Here is a 27,742-nt window from a genome sequence, read left to right as displayed (position 1 = left end):
GACAGGGAAAAAAATATCACCACGGCAGTTGGAAAACAAACTATGAATATACAGAGTTCTTAAAAAAGAAATGTTGGATTCAATTCCCTCAAGACTAAACTTTGTTATTTATCTACAATATAAGTGCTGCATACCTAGTAGTAGTTTCCGCTACCTAGCAGCACATAAACTGCAGTCTCATGGACATAATTATGTCAAAACTGTACTAATTGTGCCTGTTGAGTGAGTGTTGCAACTATGTCTGTTTGGTGCTTATTTTAATTTTTTTACCCAGAAAAACTGGATACCGATAGAAATAACTCAGCTTCAGTTACTGAAGCAAAATTGTTTCTTTTATAATAAAATGAATGATATTTTTGATGACACACACAATCTCAAAAGATAGATGATTCAGGACCAGAGGATCCAAAATGTTTAGAAATTAAACTTTTAAATACTTAAGAAATCATTAAAAACAGATTTACTTTTATCCCATTTATTAGATAGAGGCAGGAAATATGCTAGAAGCAGGAGGGAAAGGACCTAGACATTATTTCCTGTAAATATAGGAAGGAAAATATGACACGTAAGTTGAATACATACAATCTCTGGTCCTTTTTTGGTCACATCTTATAGTAGAAACAAGACTTTAAAATAACTTTTATTTCTTAACTAGTAACAGATGAATTTAGTTTTGGGCTGGCTCTTGGGAGTTTAAAAGTCCATAACATTATAGTTCACCCAGGTGCTAAAGACAGCGATTTTGTGCCAGCAAAAGATAGCTGCTATCCAAAAACTTTTAGAACCTCGTAAAATGAGCCAAAGCTTCAAGTATCTGCTGAGTAAATGAGGTAAAAGATTACATTTATATTTGAAAGTATTAATAAAAATTGGAATTGTTTGATGTTGTCCTGCTGGTTCTGCAGTAAGGTTTAAATGCTTGACAAATCAAATGGTGAAAACCATGTCATGCAGAAGGGCTGCTTTGTGGGCATTAGCTGCTAGCTCAGAGAAGGGTGTTGTGTAGGGCACTGTTTGGTTCTTGTTGAATCATTGTATGTTGGGATGATTATCACAGCATGGAGAGAGTGAATTTTGAAATGAGAGATGCTATGATAATGCTATATGCTTGATGTGAGAGAGTGAAAAAGTGTCTTGAAAATATGTGGGAAAGCTTCCGTATTTCTCCATTGCTTCATAATATTTTGAAGTGTGTGGAAAAGCCATGCTATGAAAAGCCATTGTTCACAAAGGAGACAGAGGAGTTCTGGAACTTTATTTGAATAAAGGGAGAGAGTCCACTGGGGACTGTGGGATCTGTCCCTAGGTTTTGGAGGACTCAGGCTCCTTTTATCCTAAACTCCTGACCACATGTTGTCGTTTTCCTTTCCCTGTTGGCTGAGGTACTGGGAAGGTACAGACTTCCCATACCAGCTAATACATATTCCCCCTTGAACATGTATTGTTATTTTCCCCTAAAGTTCGGAAGTGCAGGCTGTCTGGGTTCTGAGAATCCATCAGAAGTTCAGACTGTCTGGGTTCTGCAATAGACTTGTGCAGACCCATTTCTCCTATTACCCTAAAGTCCAGAAGTTCAAACTGTTTGGGTTCTGTAACAAACTTGAGTGGCTTGATGTTCATAGAGACAGTAAGACCCTCTTTCTCCTAAAGACCCCCACAGCCATTCTTCCAGAACCTGGTTGGTTCTTTCAGACCTAGTCGTTCCTGAAGACATTACGACCCATTTCCCCTATCAGTAGTGAAGACCCCCACACCCATCGAGTCATCTGTGAAGACATTTAGACCCGTTTTTCCTATGCAGAAGTCACTGCTGTAGTTCTGCAGCTTTTCCTTTCTTCTTGGAGAGTATAATCAGACAACAATCTTTACGTGGGCCTCAGGTTAATTATCATACTACTGCCTCACATGGCATGTTTGAAAGGATAACAGAAAAAATGCAAAATTTATAACTAAGAAAAAGTGCTAAGTTCCTGCTTCCAGTGAAGTCCAGTGGGGTCTCTTATAAAAATGTTGAGACCTTATCAGGATGTCTAAGCTGTCTCCTGGTTTGTGTTCTCTGTGACATGCACAGCAAATTCACTACAGTGTCTTCTGCAGAGCTCAGGAGTCTGTGGCTGGTGCTCTGGTCTTCTGGACAAAATATCCAGTTTATGTTGCATGGACATCGTAAATGGCTTTCAAAAAGGGATAGTGTCAATATGGGTTTGTTTTGTTTTGTTTTTTCCCCATTAAATTACAAGGGGGTTTCTGACTGGTTTAAGAGAACCTCTTTAAAACTAATTTAAAAGATGGCTGAGACTTATCCCAGATACAAAACACTAGAACAACGTGTATGTGGTGTATGAGACACATGGGACAAATACAGGTTGCAGTCATTCAAATAAATGCATTTATTTTAAATTTCTCATTCCAATCTAGATGACATTTAATGAAATATTGAAGTACTATATTCTGTATACAGATTTACCCAATTTACTGCAAAAACAGTGTACCAGCAAACTAGGAAGTGTCAATGATTTAGTTTGGAGCACTGTCTAATACTGTATGCAAAACAGATGTATCTTACTTTACTCAGAAGTGTGCTTAGCATACTAAGTATTCCTTCCCAGACATCAGGCAGCAGTCTGTCACTGCTTTAAATTAAAATACATAAAGGAATGACATACAATGGCAAGTACAGTCATTTGTACAGGTACTAAGGAATCTGAACACAAGTGCTTCTCTCCAAGTTATAGGAAAATGCAAGAAGAGAATGAGTTACATAACAGCTGCTGTAATTCAGAGTAAAGGGAAAGGCTTCTCAGGGGTGATGTTAATGTCTGCAAGAGTAAGAACAAACTTTAAAGACAATCTGGCAGAGTACCAAAATGCATGCATGCATAGTTGATTTTAAAACTGAGAATATGTTTTTCTTCCAGGAAAAAATAGAGACCTTAGAGAGTAAATGGGAGAAAAGGATCTACCTAGTCTTTCACCTTACATCCAAGCATTTCTCCTTGCTGAATATGCCTTTGGGAATATTTGTCCTCCTCCTCTCACCTCAGCAATAATAAACCAAAAATAATACTACTGGAACACATTGAACCTGGAAACACATTAATAAGAAGAAATGCTTGTTTGAACAACTCTGTCTTGGCTTCACATGCTTTCTCGTAATGTCTCTGCAGTAGTTAAGATGTCCTCAGCAGAGGTTCAAGACACAAGGGTGGGAATAGAGGCTTTTGAAAGTGATGCAGATGATTTGCAGTCTCGTCAGTTTGGCAAGGCACACTTAAGAATTAAGATATTTTATCTTGGTGGAAAGTGAATTAAACTTTACAATTACCTGTCATCATACATTTCTAAAATTGCTGATTTAGCTTTTAATGCAATTAAAAAGCAGGAGTAAAAACAATCATGGGGAAATGAAGAGAAGAAAAACCCCATCAGTTCTCTCTGTTTTGTTCTGTTTTTTTCAAATGTGAACCACGTTGCATGTGCTCTAGGTACCTTTAACAGGTATTACCTCAAAATATTTTATAAAGGACCTTGCAGATTGCCTTCCTGCTGCATGGTACTTAGATTCTAAATTATCTTGCAATAAATCACTTATTATGTATCTAGGTTTAAAGATTTCTAATTCCAGTTAGAACTGAATTCAAACATACTCTGTTATGATAATTGTAACAAAAATTTCTGAAGGCAAAATTGACCCTTTTGACTATATGTACCTTAAACAACAAAGAAGACATACTATATGAATGTGAGAGTAGAATGGAATTTCAGTAGTGCTATGAGCTAAGCCCTCCTATACACAGATAAGAACAGAATAGGATAACTGAAGATTTAATCCTTACTTTACTGAGCACACAGCTAAATACACAATGGCCTTTGTTTTTGCCCGGTAAATACTTCTCAGTGGATGTAGGCTTTCAATCAGTTTTTCATTCAGGAGGACTGTGAAATTTCTCCATTCATCAGAGACTGTCAAGCTAGTGACAGACGTGAAAGAAAACTAGTTTCTCTGATTCTGAACTCTTATCTTCACATATCTGCACATAAGTAATGGGTAATACAAGTTCATCTTATGTATTTGTTGAAAATAGTAAGAGGGTTTTGGTATGATTTACTGCTTTTGTTCTCCTATAACAGATTCAAACTGATTTCCTTTACCCTTCATGCACTTGAAATGTTTTTCTTACATCACCATATAAGTCATGGTGATTCTCAGTCTCAGTTCTACATACATTTTGTGTACTTTGTGTTATGTGTTCACTATCTTAGCAGTATTTAGAGGCATTATGAAATGCATATTGACACTGAACTGTGCTGTAAATCAAGTCCCTCCGGATGGGAGAGAATTTGCTGAAAGTCCTTGCAAGGAGTTTCAAAGATAAACCGAGACTTTTCCTTGAATTTCAATGCTTCCAGATAGTTGTTTATTAAGTCTTATCAGAGGAACAGAGCCACTAGCGTGACCCAGGTACAGCATAGAGCACAGAAAAGCAGGAGTGAGAGCTCTCTATCAAGATTTACAGAGCCTTTTAAAGATATTTTAACCAATAGTTACTAAAAAAGTACATTATTTTCATTTTCCTACCAATTATTCAGTAACACGACTAGGAACTGCGGAATTTTCTATCCAATCATTCCAAACTACTTTTACTGCAGAATATAGAGTAGTAGAAGAAGGAGAGGAAGGTTTAGAGAACAACAACAATCCTCCATTTTGGTATTTTTTACTCTTACCTATTTACTACAAAGAAAAGCCCAAAACCTCTGAATTTTTCACCCTGTGACAATCTTACATAGTAGTCTGTCACCTAATTCACACCACTGTATTTTCTAGTTCTTGTCTGACTGTTGGTAATTTTTTCCAAGGTTTGAGGCTAAAACAGTGTTGTTCAGGGGGGTAAGAACCCTTAAAAACAGGCAGAGAAATATTCTCGGCACTCTGGGTTCCTACGCATATGACCATATAAATATTAAAAGTCTGCAGAAAAAGTTTTGAAGCCATTAGCGTCACTTTTGTAGGTAAGTACTTAAGGATTCTTAAATCCAGGGATTATTTGACTCACATGTTGAGCCATTAAATCCTGATATGAAATGTAGTATGAAAATTTTGTTGATTATGGATTATTTTATCACAGAATTTAGCAGTAAACACATTTATTCTCATTGAAAGTGGAAGAGAGCTAGTAAGTTAAGCAACGGGAGGACTGGTTGATTCTCAGCTCTGGAAGCACACAACAACATGAATAAAGAACAAACCCCTCCAGATGCTGATTTTCTGTTGTGTCATTAAGTCCTGAGAGGTTGGTCCATGATTTCCTTCTGAAAGAGTTAAAGCCTTCAGCACAGTTTTGGTTGCTGAGATAAAGCCTGCAAGGCTGTGAATTCTAGTGGAACTATTGTGAAAACTAGGCCATCTGCAGGAATGGCTGTTTTTTCTATCACACTCTTAAAAACACCATGTGAGCACATCAGCAGGGATTGGTTCCTCCATTTTCTCCAGTCTTTTGTATTTCTCCTAATACTATTGAATAGTGTATTTTTTCTAGTTTTGCGTACCAGAGGTTACCTGTTGTTACCTGTAACCAGAGTTACCTGTTGAAGGCAACTTAAAAAAAAAAAAAAAAAAAAAGATTTTACCTTAACATTCAAGGTAAAGGGAAACTAGAGCATGTGTGTTGAATTGAAAGCAAGGAGTTTGTGGGCTTGTAGTGGTTTAAAACCACTAGGAATTAAATGCCGAACGAACCACTTCCTTTCCTTAATTTGGCAACTTTTGTGAAGGATAATAAAAAATGTTTTTACAAATATATTAATGGCAAAAGGAAGGGTAAGAACAACCTTGGTTCTCTACTGGATGCAGGAGGGAATTTAGTGACCACAGATGGGGAGAAGGTGGAGGTGTTTAACACCTTTGCCTTGGTCTTTATTGGAAAGACGGTTTGTCCTCAGAACAGTTGTCCTCCAGGGCTGGTAGATGGTGTGAGGGAGCAGGATGGTCCCCCTGTTATCCAGGAGGAAGCAGTCAGAGAACTGCTGAGCCGCTTGGATGTTCATAAATCTGTGGGACCAGATGGGATCCATCCCAGGGTGATGAGGGAGCTGGCAGATGAGCTTGTGAAGCCACTCTCCATCATTTACCAACAGTCCTGGCTCACTGGTGAGGTTCCAGATGATTGGAAGCTGGCAAATGTGATGCCCGTTCACAAGAAGGGTAGGAAGGAGGATCCTGGAAATTATAGGCCGGTCAGTGTAACCTCGGTACCTGGTAAGGTAATGGAATAGTTTTGAGTGCCATCACACAGCACCTACAGGATGGCTGGGGGATCAGATCCAGCCAGCATGGGTTCAGGAGGGGTAGGTTGTGTTTGACCAAACTGATCTCCTTTTATGACCAGGTGACCTGCCTGATGGATGCGGGAAAGGCTGTGGATGTTGTCTATTTGGACTTCAGCAAGGCCTTTGACACTGTTTCCTACAGTAAACTCCTGGAAAAGCTGGCAGCCCACAGCTTGTACAGGTGCACTCTTTGCTGGGTTAGGAACTGGCTGGATAGCCGGGCCCAGAGAGTGGAGGTGAATGGTGCTGCATCCAGTTGATGGCCAGTCACTAGTGGGGTCCCCCAGGGATCTGTGCTGGAGCCAGTTTTGTTTAATATTTTTATTGACGATATGGATGAGGGTATTGAGTCTACTAATAGTAAATTTGCAGATGACACTAAGCTGGGAGTGTGTGGAGATCTGTTGGAAGGTAGGAGGGCTCTGCAAAGAGACCTGGAATGGTTGGATAGATGGGCAGAGTCCAATAAGATTAAGTTTAACAAGTCCAAGTGCCAAGTCCTGCATTTTGGTCACAATAACCCCCTGCAACACTATAGGCTGGGGACAGTGTGGCTGGACAGTGCCCAGACAGAAAGGGACCTGGGGGTACTGCTCAACAGCTGACTGAACATGAGCCAGCAGTATGCCCTGGCGACCAAGAAGGCCAACGGCATCCTGGCCTGTACCAGGAATAGTGTGGCCAGCAGGACCAGGGAAGTCATTCTTCCCTTGTACTTGGCACTGGTGAGGCTGCACCTCAAGTACTGTGTCCAGTTCTGGGCTCCTCAGTTCAGGAATGATGTTGAGACCCCTGAACATGTTCAAAGGAGGGCAACAAGGCTGGTGAAGGGCTTGGAACACAAGCCCTATGAGGAATGGCTGAGGGAGCTGGGGTTCTTTAACCTGGAGAAAAGAAGACTCAGAGGTGACCTTATCATTCTCTACAACTACCTGAAAGGTGGCTGTAGTCAGGTGGAGGTTGGTCTCTTTTTCCAGGCAACAACTGACAGAACAAGGGGACACAGTCTCAAGCTGCACCAACCGAAATTTAGGTTAGATGTTAGGAAAGAGTTTTTTACTGAAAGAGTGATAAAGTTCTGGAATCATTTGCCCGGGGAGGTGGTAGAGTCACCATCCTTGGATGTATTTAAAAAAAGATTGGATGTGGCACTCAGTGCCATGGTTTGTTGAGGTGGTGTTAGGGCATGGGTTGGACTTGATGATCTTGAAGGTCTCTTCCAACCTGGTGATTCTGTGTTCTGTGTGATTTGGTTCCCTCTAGCCCCTCCGGTGAGAGAGGAACAAAAGCAGAGACTATGGGTTGAGATTGCAGTTTACTGAAAACAAACAGCAATAGGATAAAAAACAAACAGTAACAGCAACAATATTAATAACTAAAGTATACAAAAGAGAGGTTGATTTACACACAGAAGGTGCTCATCACCTCAATTCGGTTCCACGTGTTGGATGAGACAGAGACAAGATGGTGGACATTTCTGCAGCTAGTGCCACATGGCCTCCCCAAAACAAAGGAAAGAGGGTGAACACTCTCTGCAAACCAAGATTTCCCTTCCCTGAGCCCAAGACAATGAAAAACAATGAGGGACAAATGCTGAAAAAGGCAGCGTGTTGCACTGTGCTGCTCACTCCCAGACTGCTCCACTGTGCTGGGCTTGGCTGTGGTTGGCAGTGTTCAGCCATGCTTGGCCCAGCCCCCTGCTCTGCCTAGCATCACCTAGCTGTGTTTAGACTCTGCTCGGTCCTGCCCTGCTTGGCTCCTCTCTATTGCCCGAATATGACCAGAGGTGTGTACAATATCCACGTATGCTGGCTTGAAGAGAAGGCCGGAGGTCTAGCCGTGCAGCATCTGATTTACTGTGGCACACACAAAGGGATCGGGGTGGGGGGGGGTGTGTGCTCCTTAGGCAAGGGAGCTGTCCCTTGAGCAGAGTGTGAGAGCATGCAGGTGGAGGTGAAGAAGTGAGAGAGGGGACTCTCCGTGTAGGTTCCACGCAGAAGGTTTATTCAGGTAGAACGACAGGGGGAAGAGATGAAGAGCCGAATTTTTGGCAGGGTCCAGGGATTTTATAGTGGGGATAGGGAAGGCAGGGAAGGGGATTACAGCCAGTGGAATACTTGACAGGAGGTGGGATTGAGGGTAAGGGAACCAATGGAAATAACACAAAAGACTTAGGGAAGGAACCAATGGGGTGTTGAGTACGATAGACCTTTCTAGAATTTATGCATATTAAATTGCAGTGGGTTAAGTTCAAAAACTGGGCGGAAACACCAATTTAGTGTAGTGGTTCTGTTCAAATTATCGCTTACTTATTTTCTTTCTGTGAGATAAGAATTAGCAGAAAGCAAAGCAGGCACAAACCTTAAACAGTTGCAGTACAAAGGAAAAGTTTTATTACTAACCAAATTAAAAGTAAAGGGAAATAACAAGAAATTAAATTCCCCCTCCCCCTCTCCAGCCACTTTCCTCCTTTTATTCAACTCACACAAAGGGTAACAGAACATGGGATTTTAGTAAGTGTTGCAGTTCTTGATAAGTCTCTTTCATATGCTTAAGGAAAAAAGGGTTTTCTTCAGCTGCACATGGTTCCCCAACTGCCACCAACAGCAGACCCGCCCAGAAAGAAGCAATCTGCTGTGGTATAAAGCAGCTCTTCCATGAAAAATCTCACAGTTCCTTCACACTGCCAAACATAGGCTATCACATGCGGTTATTAATTTTTTTTAAGGATGAGTTACTTTAGTCTGAACACAAAGACTTTTTTTTCGTGACAAGAAGTCTAAAAGCCTCTCAATATTTCTATATAGCCAAGCATAGGCACTCTTAACAATTTTCACGGGGAACTTTTCATCCCCCCGTGTACTTCAAATGGATTAAAGAGACAAACAGTTTGTGATATTACAGTTTCTTACCACGGCATGCAAGAAGTTTTTTAAGCTACGTGCGAGAATCGCGGCACCGCCCTTTTCTCTCCCGTCGCCATGTTCAGCTTCGTCTCACGTGACTTGCTTTCTCTTTCTCTCTCACTCTGAAACTGCCATGTTGAAGAGTGTCCTTGTCAGGCTTTACGGTGGAGAAAGCCTTGTTCCCTTTGTGCTGCTGGCTGCATGGTGTCTTTTTCAGTTTGGCATGAAGTGCGCTGGCTGCAGACAGGAGGCTACGCCGGCTCCCGTTGACTCCACCGGCTCCGCGTAGAGAGGAGGGAGAAGGGACCCGCCCTTCCCAAGAAGCCGCGCTGGATGGTTTTAGCTGTGTGGCAGTCCATGGCTGGTTTTGGCTGCCTGCAGCTCTGGGACAACTCCCCCCGCAGTGACCCAGGGTCCGTGCCGTGGCATTGGGAAAGCAGGGGGCAGGGGCCCCGGCCCGGCAGGGCCCAGAAGTTTGGAGCCCCTCCACCTTCCGGCAGGCGAGCTCGGACCAAAGGCAAATCCCGCCTTTCTGTGCGGTTTAAATATGTAAATTGTGAGAAGCGTCATTAGTCTAAAAGACTGTCCATCAACTCAGGTTCAACCCACTACATAAATTAAGGGAAATAAATACACATAGAATTATACATAAAATAGGGAGGGAGAAACATTAACCAACTATACAAAAGTATGTGGATAACTGAACTGGGGGATTATGGGCTCTCACCCTAACTACAGAGTGAGACATTAAACCTCGGGGCCTGACCACCACAGCTTGGTGTCTGCGTTGTCCTCAGGGGTCTGGGTGGCTGCAGCCACTTGCACCGACACAGGTGTGAAATTAGAAGTAATAAATGTGTATGCACTTTTAAAAAAATGTATACCTGTTACACTGTAGGTATTTATACGATTTTCTTGATGGGTGCCTATACTGCAGCACACAATGTAGAAGATAAAGTGTGTGTGTTCTTTTATTACCCCATGCAAAAGTTGAAACTTCCCTGGGTATTTTTTTTTCCCATTTGCTGGCAGAAGAAAAGAGTTGGTGAAGAGAGAAGCTGAGATGATAATAAGTAGTCTATAAATGAGGCAATAGCTATAGGTTAAGTTTAGAATTATTTCTGGAATTAGAATTTACAAAACAAGGGTGAAGAAAGAATTAAAAGGATGATGGTTCAAAGATTTGGCAGGAAAAAGGGACTGATTCACAATTTTACAATACAGATTCTGTCAAACCTATGAACTATGGAATTGGTTATTTATATTCTCTTTTACCCTGTATTTATACTCTGTTATACTTTTTTGGTGACATACTGCCATACTGGCTTAGAGATTTTTTTCAGGCCTGTGGGTTTATTCTTTCTTGTGATTTTGGGGTGTTTTTGTTGGTTTGATTGTGGGTTGGTTTTTTGGATTGGTTGGGTTTTTTCCCCCCCAACTGATTTTTTTTTTTTCTTTTTATGAGAAGTTCCACTAGGAATGGCTCCTTTAGAGAAGGAAGAAAGGCAGCTACACCTCTCCAGATTTCTTGCTCACTACTGTTTGTCTTACTAACTTTAAAAAAAAAAAGAAAAAAGCTTTAATCTAAACAGTATTCTAATGCTATTAGATGCTTTCTTCTGAGTATCTCAGTTTATTTACTTTGATTTTGCTCTTTAGATTGTGTGTTTATTTTGCACTGTTTTTTGCCTCTTCAGTGAGAGACCTACATCCACAAAATTTGAGAATGCTTTTTTTCACGTTAATTACAGCTATTATAATAAAGTACTATCTTACACCATATTTTGTTTCTTTCAGTAAAAGTTTGTATTTAACTATTTTCAACCATTGAAACTGTTTTGTTTAAACTTGCATTTAAAAATGCGTGGTTTATTTTACACTGCAGCACTTTACACTCTGTGTTATGAGTACACCATAACCTGCCTGGCCACAAGCAGCACTACCCTGCTCAGCTTTGAAAGCACTGTTACAGGACTCCACTTTCTGCAAAAGGACCATCCATTCTGCACAATGCACAAAAATCTATCTCAAGCGATGTACAGTGCTTTAAACTTCTGGTATATTGTTCATCCATGCAAAACTGTAGGATCTCTCTTCATCTTAATATTTTTGATAAATGGGAAAACGTACACAGAGTTGGTTTTTTTTTTTATTTACCACCAAAAATATTAAATTGTGTTATTATTCTTTAATAATTTTTTTCAATGTTTATATTATTCTTACTTTTTCCACCATCTCTTTAATTACACCAGTCTATCTATATAAAGTATGTACTAATTCTACTCAAAAAATATTGGGAATTTTTTCTGAGAATACTTATTCTTCAGTACACTCAGATACAATTCATAGTAGAATATTATCCTCCCAAAAATATCTTCTGGCATGAATTTGGTTTTTTAATCAGTTTTACTGCAGCACTTTTCCCATGGAAATACTGTAAGCCTTAGCCAAGTCATTGTCCTGGGTACCTTTTGCCTACCTGCAATTCTCCACTGAAGTTTTGCCAGCATCAGGTTTTCAGCTGAATATAATCAACCTTACTGGAATTGAATAATAGGACCAAGAGCCTGGCATGTTTTATAAACCACAACTAGGTCTGTCTTTGTAAATTGAAATCTAGGGACAGGGTTGGAGGAGAGGGAGGAGGGTTAGGGGTATTTTTTCAGATCTGACTGGGAATATGTAGAGCAGTATTGGTTATGACTGAAAATACAGTGACCAAAGTAAGTGACTTCTTTTTTTGTAAGTAGATAAATGCCTAAGCACTGTTCAGGGCAAGACCTCAAGCAGCACAATGCACATGATGTGTGTCTAATTAACCAGCCATTCCTAATTCTGGATCAATTTCTGGAACTGAAATACAAATTGAAGTAATCTGCAAGTTGCTTTTTTTGTCATCCAGTTCTCTTACAGAACTAAATTCCAGATAGATTTGCACTCAAGTCTGAGGTATATTGTGTTTTAAGCTCTGATTTGCTCTGTTCAGTGCATTATCCTATATACCAAATGCAGACCTTACAAAGGTTTTATATATTCTGAAAATATATATGCAGAAAGATGAGCAAAACCAGAACTTTGTCTTCATATTCCTATTGACTTCTTAGTTAAGTGCGCAAAATAACACTGCTTGGTAATGTACTTTGTCTTTTGTCTTACCTGATTACCTTTATTGTTGCATCAATCATAATCAGAATTAGGTCCTAAGACCCCACTTCTAACTTGTTGACTTCTAATCTGACCAACCATGACAGAATACAGAATGTGAATAAAGACATTTCATAATTGATCTTTCCCACAGAGGAGCTGTTTTCTGTCTGACCTTTAATCTCCTAAGGTGAAAAGGGAATGGAGCTGCTTTGATATACAGATCAAAGAAACCCCCACCATCCTGAATTTTATGTCTTCTTGGGCTGTCCACTCCAGTTGTTTCCTCTTTTGTTTGGCTAACAAATAAATATTATAACCTAGATCAAAACACTTGATGCCTGTTCATTTTATGCTTGGTGCATTTAAGCCCTGTCTTGGTCTATTAAAAGGCAATATTGTGCTTTCTTCCTTTTCAGTAACCTCATTACATTGTTGCTAAATCGACTCAGTTGTACCAGTGCCAGTCTCCCAAGACTGCTGTGAGAAAGCATTTTCTGAAGATTTCTGAGAAGGAGGCCTGAGGAATAGGCTGCTTTGATGAGGATATATAGCCTCCCAGAGATTTAATATGTTGTTGGGTTCAGGGAAGAAAATAGAATGTTTTGTTGGTTTTCTAATGTTTTCTGGCAGATATGTTTACACCAGCTTTGTAGATCTTCCAGAGTGGTCAGCAGCCTTCAGAAGCCTTCTAATTCCCATGTTCAATTAAGGACAAAAATATTTTACTTTATTTGTATGGAAGTATTATTGATTAGCCAGGCACCAATTTTATTTGGTTAAAATTAGGCTTTATTTTATGTAAGACAAGATATTAATGGAGATAAACTTTATAAAGTTATTGCACAAATCTTTAGAATGAAATCAATATTCAAAGTTATTACTTTTCTTAATTATGTTTTTTATGGTAAGTAGACCTCCTTGGCAAAAAGCACCACTCTACTTCTTTGAACTGTTCCTTTCTTTACAATAGTATCTCTCCCACTTTGTTAATAAAGATCAAAAGTATAGGTTGTGATCTGCAAATAAGAGACTTAAAAATGCTTCTAAAGTACATCTCACTAACACAGATATTGTCAGGAAAGTGTATTATTTTGTTTGTTAGAGTGATCATAAGATAGTCTCATGTTTTGTACAAAATTAACAGTATTCTTTAATATTTTAAATTTAGTATAAGTCCTGCCTTACTGAGCGGCACTAAAAAGCAACATTTTGTATTTAACTTCATTACAGTTTTTGCAGACAAAAAAAAAAAAGAGCATTTTTCCTTTCCATTTTGATGCTTTCTAAAATTCATAAATGTTGCTGTTTCCCCCAGAGAACGGTGACAATCACTACATAAATCCAGGTCAGATGATATGGCCGAAGCAGAGGTGAGCCATTTAATGAATAGCTCATCTTCTATAGTGTGGTTCGCAATAAAGAAATTACATGATTGGCCTATTCACCCACCACCTCTCAAGGTGATAGGTTGAGCCTTAAGTAAGACACCCATTTCCAAATATTATTCTCACAAGACTGAAAACAATTCTGCTGTTCTCACAACAACCTGCACCTGTGGAAATGGTTTACATTCTCTCAAACTGTTGTCCATCCAGTTCGCATGAGAACGAAAGCTTTCACAGAGAAGTTGTGAGAAGCTGGATTTCTCTGTTTCTCAGCTAAAGCATGAGAAAGGAAAGACTTCACAAATGCTTCACTAGCTGGAAAATTTCTTTGCTCCTGCCTTTTAGCATCCACACATAAACTAAAACCTGTTTCACTAAAAGTAATTTCCTTGTGGAGATGATGAGAAAATGAAGTCTTAAAGCAGTTCTCAAATAGCTATAAGGGAAGAATAGACTTGGGGCCTGTATTAGAAAATGAAGAAAATTGGATGAAGTAGTGTAAGGTGAGGATGTGAAAACTGCTATTTTCAAAATTTAGCTGAATCATGTTGACTCTAAACTTGGTAATGTGGTTGTTGAATGGGAATACTAACAGTTCTTATGTGCATAGGTGGCAATCCATGTTGTACCGGGGGCCTAAAAGACTAAGAGCTATTGGGACCAACATATGGCCCCAATGTAATAGAAGACTTCATTTTCTCCAAATTCTGTGTGCATAATTATAACAGTACTCCTTAAAGATGTAATGAGCTAAATGCCTTTATTTCTCCCCAAACCCCCAAAGAAATTTTTAATTGTGTTTCCATATAATGTACCTTAAATATTATAGAATCATAGAGTGGTTTGGGTTGAAAGGTATCTTAAAGATAGTATCTTTCCAACCTCCGTGCTGTGGGTAAAGACATCTTCAACTAGACCAGCTTGCTCAAACCTATCCAACCTTGGACGCTGCAAGGAATGGGTTATCCACAACTTCTCCAGCAATCTCTTCCAGCGTCTCACTACCTGCAGAGTAAAGAATTTCTTCCTAACATCTAATCTAAATCTCTCATCTTTTAGTTTAAAACTATTCCCATTTGTCCTGTCACTTACCTGCCTGTATAAAATGTCGCTCTCCTTCAATTTGCAATAACTTTTCTAAAACTTGTAGATACATAAAACCATAGGATATTCTCCGTTGGAAGGGACCCATAAAGATCATCAAAGTCCAACTCCAGGCCCTTCCCCAAAAATCACACCATGTGCCTGAGGGTGCTGTCCAAACACTTCTTGAACTCTGGTAGGCTGTCACCACCTCCTTGGGGAGCTTTTTCTGGTGCCTAACTACCTATGGATGAAGAGCCTTTTCCTAATATCCAATCTAAACCTCCCTTCACACAGTTTCGTGCTGTACCTTTGGGGTCCTGTCACTGGTCCCCAGAAAGAAGAGATCAGTGTCTATCCCTCCTCTTCCCCTCACAAGGAAGTTGTAGACTGCAATGGTGTCCTACCTCAGTCTTCTCCAGGCTGAACAGACCAAGTGACCTCAGCTGGTCCTTGTGCGGCTTCCCATAGGCACTTCACCATCTTCATAGCCCTCCTTTGGATGTTTTCTATTATTGCGGCACCCAAAATTGCCCCCAGGTCTCAAGATGAGGCTGCAGAAGCTCACAGCGGAGGGGGACGATCACCTCCCTTGACTGCTTGGCAATGCTGTGCCTGATGCACCCCAGGACACAGCTGGCCCTTCAGGCTGCCAGGGCACACTGTTGACTCATATTCAACTTGCTGTTGACCAGGATTTTTCCACGTCCCTTACTCTTCTCTAGCCTCTCCTTCTCCAGTCTGTCCATACATCCAAGCTTGCCCCATCCCAGGTACAGAATCCGGCATTTTTCCTTGTTAAACTTCATGCAGTTGGTGATTGCTGGTCTCTGTAATTTGTTGAAGTCTCTGCAGGGCTACTCTACCTTCAAGGGAGTCAGCAGCTCCTCCCAACCTAGTATCATTGGCAAACTTACTTATCCCTTCAATTCCTGCACCCAAGTCCTTTAACAAGATATTGAAGATCACAGGGCCAAAGATGGAGCCCTGTGGAACCCCACTATTGACTAGTCACCAGCCTGATGTCACCCTAATCAGTTTAGCTCAGTGTGCCCAGCCATTTGCTTACCCATTGCATGATGAGTTTATCCAGCTGTGGAATGGGCATTTTGTCCAGAAGGATACTGTGAGAGACAGTATCGAAAGCTTTACTGAAATAAAAAAAGATTACATCAATGGGCTTCCCTTGATCAACCATTTGGGTTACTTTGTTATAAAAAGGAAATTAAGTGTGGCAAGCAGGACTTTCCCCTCATGAGAAGCCATGCTGTCTGTGACTGATGACTGCATTGTCCTTCAGGTGTTTTTCAATACCTCGCAGAATAATCTTCTCCATAATTTTACCAGTGACTGAAGTGAGACTGACAGGTCTGTAATTTCCAGGGTCCTCCTTCTTGCCCTTCTTGAAAATTGGGACAACATTCCAGTCAGCTGGGGACCTCTCTGGATTCCCAAGACTGCTCTAAAATCGAGAGAGGCCTCACAATGACATCAGCTGGTCCTGGATATCCTCAGATGAATCCCATTAGGCTCCATACACGTATAGGGATCCAGCTGGACCAGCACATCCTGTACAAGTTCAGGGTCAGCTAGGAGTTTATAATTTGCACAGCCATGGTCCTACTGCCCGGGGCAAGGCACTGGGGGCCCCTTAGCACATCACTGGTGTTGAAGACAGAGGCAAAGAAAGATTAAACATCTTTGTCTTGTCTGTGGCAATGAGAACACATGTATACTTTAAAATTTTACTTCTCTCATCCTGTCAGTTAATTATATAATTTCTATCAGGGTAAAGGTTTCTAAATTAATAGACTTTACTTCAGTTTTTCATCTGAATTATCCTGATAGACACCATGTGGGAGCAAGGCCAACCTCATGTTATATTATGAAGGAGAGTTTTGGGCAGCTTGCAAGTGGTTCTTTAATTCCAGCAGTTGAATTTCCTGCTGCTTCCAGAAGGAATTAGGTCTTTGCTTCACTGGTCTGAGTGTGAGATGTAATTAGAGGAAGTAATGTAATTTCTGGTTCTCCATGAAAGCGCTGTAGTAGGTCTATGCTTGAGGGTTTCCTTGTTTGTTTGTTGTTTACTCCTCATTTGTTATAGTTGTGACAAAAATAAGACCATTATCGGTGACTGAACATGGACTTTGCCAAGTGCATGCAAAGCCGAATTTTATAGTACAAGGCACGTCTTTATATACTGTAACAAACCAACAGTTCAGCAGCTACCAACTTCAGCTTCTAGGGTTACCTGTTTTACATCTTCAATGGCTACAGATTACAATCTCCTTGCCCAATCTCCCATTAACTATCCTACTCTTTGTCTCACCTCCTGCTCTTTGTCTTGCCTCTTGCCAGACTAGGCCCACCCATCTCTCCCAAGGCCCCACACTCACCAAAGCTGTTATCCCTGGCCACACTCTGAACCCCTATAGACCATGGCTGTTGAAAAGAAGTTTGCAATCCAAGGTGCAGAACAACAGAATTCTGTTTGTAAACCTAACTTAAATGGGAGGAATGTCTTCTGCATTCTTTAAATCCTTAGATTTTGTTGCACTATTGGTTTGTTTCCCCTGGTGCAATTGAAATGCCTAGGTGAAGATGATGTCTCTAGAGAGTATTAAATAGAGTTCCAAATTAATGGGGATATCAAATGGGAACCCAAACACAAATATAAAACTCAGAAACTTAAAACCAGCAAAACGGTTATTTCTTAATTTTCTTTTCCAGTAGATTCTCTAGGAATCACTTTTAACCATAGCTGGTATTTTTAGTAGTGACCTGGAAGTAACGTCCAGAGGTCTTGAGTACTGAATATCTCACTAAATGGAGTGCTGGCCAACAATAAGCACTTCAGAACAGAAGCTGGGAGTCTTTTCCTGGGAAACAGCATCTCGGGGATTTTTATTTTTGCAAGGGGCAACTCTTTATAAATAAAAATTATTGTCCGTGCAAGGCCTATACCCAAAACGGCTAATGGGCTTCTAAACTTTTGTCATTGTGGCTGTTACAGTGCTATTGGAAGGTTGAGTGCTGTTCTATTGTCAAATCAAAGAAAAAAGCTGAAATATTGGTAGAGTTCCATTAAGCCTTCCTTGTAATGCTATACTGAAGGTCTTTCTAAAGAGCTCATCAGAAAAATAAATTTTAAAAAGAGGTGATTTAGTATAAAAACCTCTGGACTATCAAAGTAATAGCTTTCTTTTAATCTAATGGATAACGTATTGTTAAAAATTAGAAACTGAAGCTTGCACAAAATGTTGATCCTGTTTACAAGATCTATGGGGAAAAATTCACCGTCTCTGAAAACTGTTATACTAGGTTGCAGTGTTTTAAATCATTAATTGATCTTATAATATATTTTTATAAGTCCTGTCTTGTATGTGTGTTTTCATTGAGAGCTTTCAGATAATTCCATCAGTTCCTTTGTCTTTCCTCAGCTGTGCTTCTGGATTGAAGGTTGCTTCTCACATCTTATCATGAGAGAAAGGAAAACCTAGCAGAAGTATAGGCATTTACAATTAATTTTATATGTTCATCTTTTCACTGTACTTAAACCTGCAAAAGGTTGAAATAAAGTTATGGTACTTAATTGAAGTAATCTTCAAAGGCATGATTGATTTATAAAGATGAGGCTCAATGTTATCATCAGTGTTATTTGTGTAGGGAGATGACATTGAAAAATAGTATCATAATGACTTACTATCATTCAGGATGTAATTACTTGCCAGCCTTGAAGTTACACTCATCCAAGTGGCTGCATTTAAAACTTTTATTAGGAGTAATATTGAACTTGATGATCTACGGTTGCATTTGATCATCTTAAATGTCTTTTCCAACTTAATTGATTGTATGATTCTGTGTTGACATGTTTATTTCACAATGTAAAAGGCAGTTAAGATGATCTGAAAAATATACTTAAAAATTTGGATTCCAAAACTTTCATGACATTCTGATAATGTTGAAGAGAAAGAGGTTTCATCCATGTAGGCTGTTTTTAGCCACGTTTAGTATGTGTCTCATGTTTTCTTTTTTTTTTCTCAAGAAAAGGATTAATTAATTTTTTTCAGCCATGATAAGACTTTTTAAGAGTGCTAATATAGTAACAATACTTGATGCTTGTCAGTGATTCATGCACAGACCCAGACCGGCAAGGAATCTGGATTGTTTATTCAAAGAAGTGAGCTGGTTTTATACGCTTTTCTAAGGCACAGTATTTCCTTATATGGTAATCTTCACTACATGACCTATCCCGTGTTGATACATCAGCAACACTCTTCCTTTTATGGGATGATCACTTGCTCTTCGCCTGTCCGTCAGCTCCCGGCAGGCTCCTCTCCGTAGGGGTCTGCCGTGTGACACCTCCTCCCCCCAGGGTCCGGTGGAGACAAGCCTCTCTGTGCCACCATATGCTCCTTTGTGCTGCCATGTGCCTCTGCAGGCAGGTTTTACAACTTGTAACTCAGCTTTATTCCATCTCTTCCCACAATTCCCCCTTTCTTGTTTTATACAATAAGAATTATGAAACAAAACCCTGCTAACATTAGAACATGTTTGGCCCACTGTTTGAACCAAATAAGCTCCGTTCTTCACAAAAGCAGTATCTTTCCTATGAACAGGGGGATAGATGAAAACACCCAATAACTAGTCCTATGTGTGAAGACAATGATTAAACAGATTGAACTTTGAGAAACAACATAAAGTTGTCTAAAACTTTTACCATCAGTGTCTGCAATGCCTGGGTGGTCCTGTATCACAGTGAAGACTTAGAAAGTCTTTCCTAGGCAAGACTTCCAAGTTTACTTTGAAAGAGAGTCCAGCTTTTATAAGATCAAATCAACAAGTCAAAGTGACTTGATTACACTTTTAGGGCAAAAACACCTGGGTCTGATGGTATAATCCCCAGTCAGCCAGGGCTAGGGCTTGGCCAGAGCCTCAAGCCTTGACTGAGAGGGTTTCCCTAAAATACTTACACAATTGCTTAAAAACTTTATTAGTATCAGTTAGGAACATGACTTCAGAAGAGTTTATCTTCCCTACAAGCTGATTATGAAGCTGGAGTATATAAGGCTGGTCGGACCACTCTTGCAGGTACCCGTCTTGGGACTGGAATCTGTAGAAACACAAGCATATCCTCACCCTCAGGTTATTAACGGAAAGGGGCCTTCCCATTTCCCACTTTCAAGAGTCTTAACAAGTACCTTAGCTTTTTCTAAGTGAGCCTGTGATCATTCTGAATGCAATTGAAAAATTAAGAACATATAAACCTCTTTGCAGTCTTTTGCAGGGGGCACATCCCATACCTGCACCCCCCCTTTTCTGTTCTAACAATATGTAACATGAACATCTTTCAACTTACCAAATTCAAGAAAATGTGTAACATAACATGCAGTTTTCTTACTATGAACAGTAAAATAATGCATCTAATAAACAAACAAGCACTCATCGAGCGAAAATAAGCAAGGTAATATCATCAACTGCTTAAATACTGTACCATTTCACAGAATGTATATAAATCCAGGCCTTGGACATTACAATTATAATAACATTAGCTCTCTATGTGGTTTCAAAAGGTAACAAGCCTAATTTCTGCTTGAAAAGATAGCTTAAAAATTATAATTACTACAGGAGCATCCTTAGCAAAAACCAATTAGAACAATGTGTCTCGGTTTGAAAGACAGGTGTCTGCTAAGGAAGGCAGGAGCCTCCCTTGGAATGGCAGATGTAACCCCTTTCCCTCCGAGTTATTATAATTTTGAAATCAAGGGATTTTAGGCAAAGATGTGGGAAATAGGAATAACAGTTCTTTACTATTATATATATAACCAATCAAACAAACAACAACAACTATGGCAGTAACAGCAAACAATCACAAACCCAGCCCCAGCCTTCTCGGCTGTCGGGCCTTTTTCCCCTTGGGTGCAGTTCCGCTCGCAGCCGGCAGGGGCGCTGGTGGCTCCCGGTGAGCAGGGCAGGTGCAATGGTTTCCCCGTGGCTGCAGGGGGCGCTCCGGAGCGAGCTTGGGGAGCGTGCGGCACTGGTGCCCTGGGATCCCGGGAAGGGATGGAACAAAGAAGCTTCACAAACCGCTGGGCAGCTGGCCCCAGTGTCCGGCCAGACTCTTGGGAACAGCAGACTGGAACGGCAGGCTGGAACGGCAGGCTGGAGCAGCAGGGATGAGCACAAATCCCGGGTGGCAGACGCGATGTATCCAAGCAGGGAACCCCCCCCGGAGGTCTAGGCAGGCAGGGTGAGCACGGCTACAATGCAGCGAAGACTTGAATCAGCGGCGGGGCAGGGCGGCCACAGCCCGGCCTCCAGTGGGGCAGGGAAGGTGGGCCGGGGGTCCTGGGATCTTTCTCCGCAGAAAGAAAAATGGCCGAAAAGAACCAGCAGCTTCTCTTCCTGAAAAGAACCAGCAGCTTCTCTCTCCGAGAACTAGAACATCGAGAGTGAACTGACCCCACACCCAAGTGAAACAAAAGAGTAGCCAGGCATACCCCACCCCCAGCTCTTTGTTTCTTAAGTACCCAGCGATTAGGAACAGTATGGGGAAAATTCCTTTAGCAGAAAAAAAAACTAGAACTCTTAAAACCCCAACACAATGCAAGGTGTCACAAGGTGATACAGTAAAAAAGCAATCTTTGAGATAGGGTCCAGGATTGTGGCAATATTTTAAATAATGAAAACAGGAGAGTTCTATGGACCAGCTGCAGGAACAACATACCTAGCCTGCAGGCTGCTCCCGCACAAAGTGGTGCTAATGCTGTAGCCCCCCCCACTCCCGAGGAAGGGGCTATTGGTCCCCTCAGTCCTTTTGTCTAGCACAGTATCAGCTCCCGCGTGTCTGCAGGAAACAGGAGCCCTGGCTGTAGCAGCACAGGTTGGGCAGCTGCGCGGGTCGGGTGGCTGCGCAGGTCCCACCGGCTTGTCTCCTCACTTCCCACATGCAGAGAGCTGCGCTTGTCCCGCCAGATCCGCTGTGTCGCCGGCGCGGTGTTCACTGCCGCTTCTCAGCTCTGCTGTTTGCTCACCAGTGTGGCACTGCTCTGTCACATGCTTGCCGCCATATGCTTGCTGGCGCCACACCCCTGTAGTCCCGCACGCTTGCCCCACTGCCACATCTTCTGCTGCACTCTCACAGAGGGCAAATGGAGAAGGAATACGCTACCAGGAAGGGCCTCCCTGGCTCCAGCCACTCACCGCGACACAGCTCCAGCTGTTGCCGCATGGCACGGGGCAGCGCAAGCTTTTCTACGGTACCATCCGGCTTCCCTCCAGGGTCAAATGGGTTGGGGGACGAGGGGCCAGCTTCTGATTCTCTTCCCACAGCCCCAACAGACTTACGGTGGTTTGCTGGTGGCGCAGAAGGGGTTAGCACAGCTGCTGCAGTGGCACAAGCATCTTTCTTTATGCGGTCTCTGGGTGCCGCATGCGCTATGAGCACCTTACACACTGTCTTCCATGGACAAAAAAGCTTTGTCAGCGCTGCGTTGCCTTGCGCTACTCGGTCCCACAACGCATCTTTTAAAGTGTCCCATGTCCGAGGATCAAAAATATTTTACTATCTGAAGTTGAGTCACAGTCTTTTGCCCAGAACAAGAGTCTGTTCAAATCTGTAGGCTCAACTTTCCTTCTGTGTTTCTTTAAAATCTGTTCCAGTGTCTCTGCGATGTTCTGTTAGTGGGATATACCATCCCCCATCGTTCCCCGTGGCTCGCCTACAACTTCAAGTGATTAATCGCTGGCCAGGTTTCCTGCTTCTTTCAGCAGCCCTTCAAGTCCCATGGGGCTCACCAATGGACGCACAGTTAGGTGTCTAATAAACTCCTCACACGGAGCACCATTAGTCGGCAATTGATGCAAGGACCCAGACCGGCAGGGAATCTGGATTGTTTATTCAAAGAAATGAGCTGGTTTTATGCACTTTTCTAAGGCACAGTATTTCTTTATACGGTAATCTTCACTACATGACCTATCCCGTGTTGCCACATCAGCAACACTCTTCCTTCTGTGGGATGATGACTTGCTGTTCACCTGTCTGTCAGCTCCCGGCAGGCTCCTCTCCGTAGGGGTCTGCCGTGTGACACCTCCTCCCCCCAGGGTCCGGTGGAGACAAGCCTCTCTGTGCCACCATATGCTCCTTTGTGCTGCCATGTGCCTCTGTAGGCAGGTTTTACAACTTGTAACTCGACTTTATTCCATCTCTTCCCACAGATGCTGTGGTATTTTTTTTTTTCTCTGTAGGAATATAAAATGAAGATAAAGGTTATCTAGTTTGAGTCTAGCTTTTATATAAAAAAAAGGAAAGTATGGATGGCTTATTCAAATACAGGTCTAATATATGAAACTGAATACCTTTTGTATGTGTGGTGGTCTTACAAATAGATAAGAGAACTTCCACTGTTACTGAAATAAGTTGTTATTCCTTATTAAGTATCTCTTGGTTACGGTTTTTCAGAATTTAATAGACTAATTATCCTACATTAAGGTTTTATTTGTAGATGCAGCTGCCAATCAGAATGAGCTTATTCTTTAACAGTAGGTGCCTGTTACATCCACTGAGTATTGAAAACTACATGATCTTCCACACTGAGGTTTCACACTTGACACTGTTAAAACACTTTCGCATTTAAACGTAATGAAAAACACTGCAAGCTTTTCTTCATAATTTATGTGATTAAAGATTCTAATTGTAATGATGCTATTGACAGAAACACTTGAGATTTATCAGGTTCTCAGTCTGGTTAATGTGTTTTATGAATGGCATTTAATTTTAATTAGTGTTGTACGGTATGTAAAGGCAAAGGCTTTACACAAGTTTTTTACAATTAGGAAGGTATTTTTTCAATCACACTTTTGATGAGGTGAATGTAGAGGCCCAGAAGAAAAGGGGCTAATGTGTGTGTCTCAAATACCAATAGCCAGATGACCGTGGAGTCAATCAAGAATTGTTGGTAAGAGCAAGCTGTGAAAAGAACAGGACGTAGCTGCTGAAGGGGGCCATATGGTGGTAGGATATCTCTGGGACACATGTCCTCATTCTAAGTCCTGGAGATAAGCACAACACAGTACAGCACAAGAATGAGGTTGAGAAGTGGGTATGGTCTGTTGACCAAAGGTCGACTCAGTAGGGGAGGATTAAGATCATCAAAGACCCTTGACCCTCTGAGCCCTTTCCAAAAAAGTCTAGAAGAACAAACTGCACTTGATAACTAATTTGCATAGAAAATGAGAAACTTAGCTCCAGGGCAGGGAAAACTTGTCTATCAAATGGGACCCCTGCAAAGCCTGTGCAGTGCCTCCAGGACCCTGGACACCCCATCAGTTGAATCAACACTGGAGCCAGGATTGGTGATCTTTCATTCTTTCTTCCTTTCTTTCTTTTCCCTCTCCCCCTCTTTAAACTCTCTCTCCTACTCTCTCTCTTTTCTTTCACCCTACCCTGTACTCAAAATCCACTGCTGTGTGTTTATACTAGGAGATAAGGGGCTAACATGCTGATTTCCAAGCCAAGTGTATAATTCACTAATAGAACTTTGTAAGCTTTTGCAGACCCTCTGACTTTTGTTGTTCCTTTTCAACCATGAGCATCTGTGCATTTGTGTGTTCCCTTCCCTTTAGGGGTGGGGTGTCACAATGAGTAGTTGGTAAGACTTGCATGTTGTCAATATTGATTGTGGATATTATTATAGAGCATATCTCTAAAGCTGATCTTATTGATTTGACTCATATAGAAGCTACTCCTTTTTTATGCTAGATTTATGCTGGATTAAATAGGGAATAGTTACTGGGCTGTTTTTTATGAGGTTGACACTGATCCAGCCTTGCTTCCATCATTGAGTTAACAATGCATATGGACTAGCTGCCAAACTTTCCTCATCTAAAATTAGGAGCAAATGAAAGACACATTTTCTTCTTAACAGTACCAAAATGATCAACTGAGTCGGTATTTCACACAATGAGGCATAGCAAAATTTTTCCTTTATGTTTCTAATGGCCAAAACCTGAAGGCTTCTGAGAGGTTGCTTCATTTAGAGTCTTTCTAGATTGGCATAATATTGAGCATGCGTTAAATTGTGGTTACTAATTTAAAAACCAGAAAAGGTTATCATATTGTAGCTCCATCTTTCCTGCCTGCCCTATCAGAAAGCTATGAGATGTAGTACAGCTCTCTGTTCTGACTTCGAGCCATGTAGAGATTTCCCTCTATAACAGGAGTCCCCAGCATTCCCTTGGAAAGAAGACTTTCCAAGGCAGAAGTGCTAAAATAAAAGAGGCAGGGTCTAATTAAACCATAAATATTAATCAACTTTTTCAACAACATGAGAAATTTCTGTACTAATGCTATAATCATTTCCATGCTTATTCTAGCTGCCAGAGGAATATTTTGTAGGGAAAGAACCAATAAATGGGGTTGTAATAGAAAAACAAGTATTTTGGGTTTTTTCTGCTAGGTGTATACATGTCTGCTATTGCAGATGAGAAGATCCCTGAACAAGCAAGGACTGTGTAACAAAGTTCTAGTTGGAAAGACATAGTCTAGAAAACAGCTTTATGGAAAAGAGAGGAAGGAATGAAAATAATTTCAGTAAATCAATTTAGTGACCCAATTGATGATGTTAGCCACACGCTATTCATGTGCCAGAGCTCGGTAAGCATTTGCATGCAACAGCAAGTGCCATCAAAACTAGCATATCACAGAACTGGGCTCTGACACAGTAGCAGAGTATGAATTAACTTTTTTAGATTTTTAGGTGGATCATAACACTAGCATAACAGCAAATCTGCTGTGAGGTTACTTTGCTATGACTCTCTTTCTCCGTGCAGAAGCAGCATGGTATTAAGGAATCTGAAATGACGCAGGGGAATATAGAGTAAGAGAGAGCAAAAGGGAATAATTTTCTTTTGAATTGAGGCACTACCTCATAAAAGAATTATATTGTATTTTTTTATACGTATCACTGAAATTGTGGTTAAAATTGAATGCTGGTATGTGTTATTTGCATTACCATAAATTTCTTTAGTTGTAGTGATTCATCTTGCTACACATACTGACTCCAGTATAGATGAAAGAAACATTTCTCTTTGACAACAGTAATTATGCAGTGGGGTCCATAGTCACTGACAGCCTATCCCTGCTTAAGAAATCGATCATTAAAGCCATCCAGAACAACTACGAAGTACATGTCTTTATATATTATTCTATATTACCCATTGCTGTGTCTAACTACTGTAGATTTTTGTGTAATAAACATGTCCATTTAGGAAGAGCTATAAAGGAGACTCCCTAGAAACCTTGGAAATAGCACAACAGGCATATGGGGCATTGCTCTGCTCTGAACAAGGCATTGTCAAGTGCCCCAACCCAGTGCCCACTGCATTCTCTGCTGTCACACAGCATCCATTTCATTAAGAAGCAGAATTCTGTCTGCTCATACTTATTTAAAGACCTTAATTTATGGCACCGTCTGAGGCAACAGAAGCTTACCTGTCTATCTTCACCTGGTACTAAATACTTGTCTGACCAAGAACAGTTACGCTGTGCTGCAGAATTGGAAAGAATTGTCCTCAGTCTAACAAAGTTCTGCATTTCTTGATAAGAGAAACACACATAACAAAGCATTGTCCGTGAGCTCGATGGAAGTTTTTAAAGGAAAGGCCCTTTTAAACCTTAGCTATTATGGTTATATATGGGGGTATCCTGCTAATCAAAGGACCATCTTTGTAGACTCTGATGTTCAGGAACACATTTAGTGCAGGCAGCTTGGTGTGCAGCTGCAGGACAGCTGCAGATTGAGCTCTGGGTGTCAGGAGCCTGAGACAAGAGGCCGTGAACTGCCGACCCTTTGCATAACAAAGGGCCTGGGGACCTGTGGGTCCTGGCAGGTGAGGGGACACTCAGAGATACGGCAGGAGCCCATGGCCCTGGCCCCAGACTTTTGTGCGCTTAGACAGTGAGGGTATAAAACCTCAGGGTTTCCTTTTCTCCTCCTCAGAGGCACCCAGCTCGATCTGTTACTTGTTGCAACATGGTTGAATTACTTAAAGGATCCAGACGTCTGAGACTCTGCTGTGAAAAACCTGGTGTTGAGCTGGTAGGGAAACCTTGTTCTGACCATATGAGTGTGGGATATGCAGGCAGTCAAGAGGTGCACCCATCAGCTCACTGGAGCCACTGAGCCTCAGTCCCAGCTCAGGTGGTGCAGGTCTGACTGCAGCAGTGGCTCTTGGATGGTCAGACAGGAAACTTTAAAAATTGTGTTTAGATTAGAAAGAGACTTGCTGGGTGTGACGTCCTTCTTCGAGTGGCACAGATTTTGATGGGGAAGGTTCCTTGGAAGTTCGTGACACTTCAAGAAGGATAAATGTTTAGATTACTTACTTATTTCTAGCACAGCCAAGAGAGGTAAAATACATGACTAAGAAACTAAGATTTATAAAAACATGCTGTAAATTAAATTGTACTGTTAAGCAGAGAAATAGTGTAGTGAAAGAGACTAACTACAATAGTGGACTTGGATTCTGCTCAGTGTTGATTTAATTTTTACAAGGACTGTGTGTGTCAATGCTCTGTATTGAATCACGAGTTGTATAATAATGAGTTTTTCTTCCATGTAAACTTAGGAAAGCTACTTTATTTCTGTGTCACTCAGAAGCAACTCTTAAGAGACAAATCATTGTCACAGCTGCTTTGTTCTAAATGACCCTGGAATGTTTGGGGTCTTTTTGCCACATTTGTTTGTTGCTCTACAATGTTTTTTCACAAAGGTTACCCAATAGGTAAAAGGATTAAAAGCATTAATATATTTCCATAATGGTGAAGGGGAAATTTTTGTAGTTTTGAATGGATAATGTAAATATTTTACACAATAGAATACTATTAGCAGC

At 41.1% G+C, this 27,742-nt stretch overlaps 1 protein-coding gene and 1 long non-coding RNA gene across 4 annotated transcripts in view; both read left to right on the top strand.

The window, feature by feature from the left end:
- Positions 1–27,742, top strand: part of ANO3 (anoctamin 3) — a 205,424-nt gene that overhangs the window by 80,241 nt on the left and 97,441 nt on the right. The gene's annotated exons all lie outside the window — the stretch shown is intronic.
- LOC116445107 lies at positions 2,705–9,540 on the top strand. The gene is made up of 3 exons (XR_004240648.1): positions 2,705–2,714; positions 4,090–4,098; positions 9,087–9,540. It is a non-coding gene; the product is annotated as an uncharacterized LOC116445107 (long non-coding RNA).

This window comes from Corvus moneduloides, chromosome 6 (genome assembly GCF_009650955.1).
Source record: "Corvus moneduloides isolate bCorMon1 chromosome 6, bCorMon1.pri, whole genome shotgun sequence".
In the NCBI taxonomy this organism is placed as follows: Eukaryota; Metazoa; Chordata; class Aves; order Passeriformes; family Corvidae; genus Corvus; species Corvus moneduloides.
This window is presented reverse-complemented; position numbering and strand designations above follow the sequence as displayed.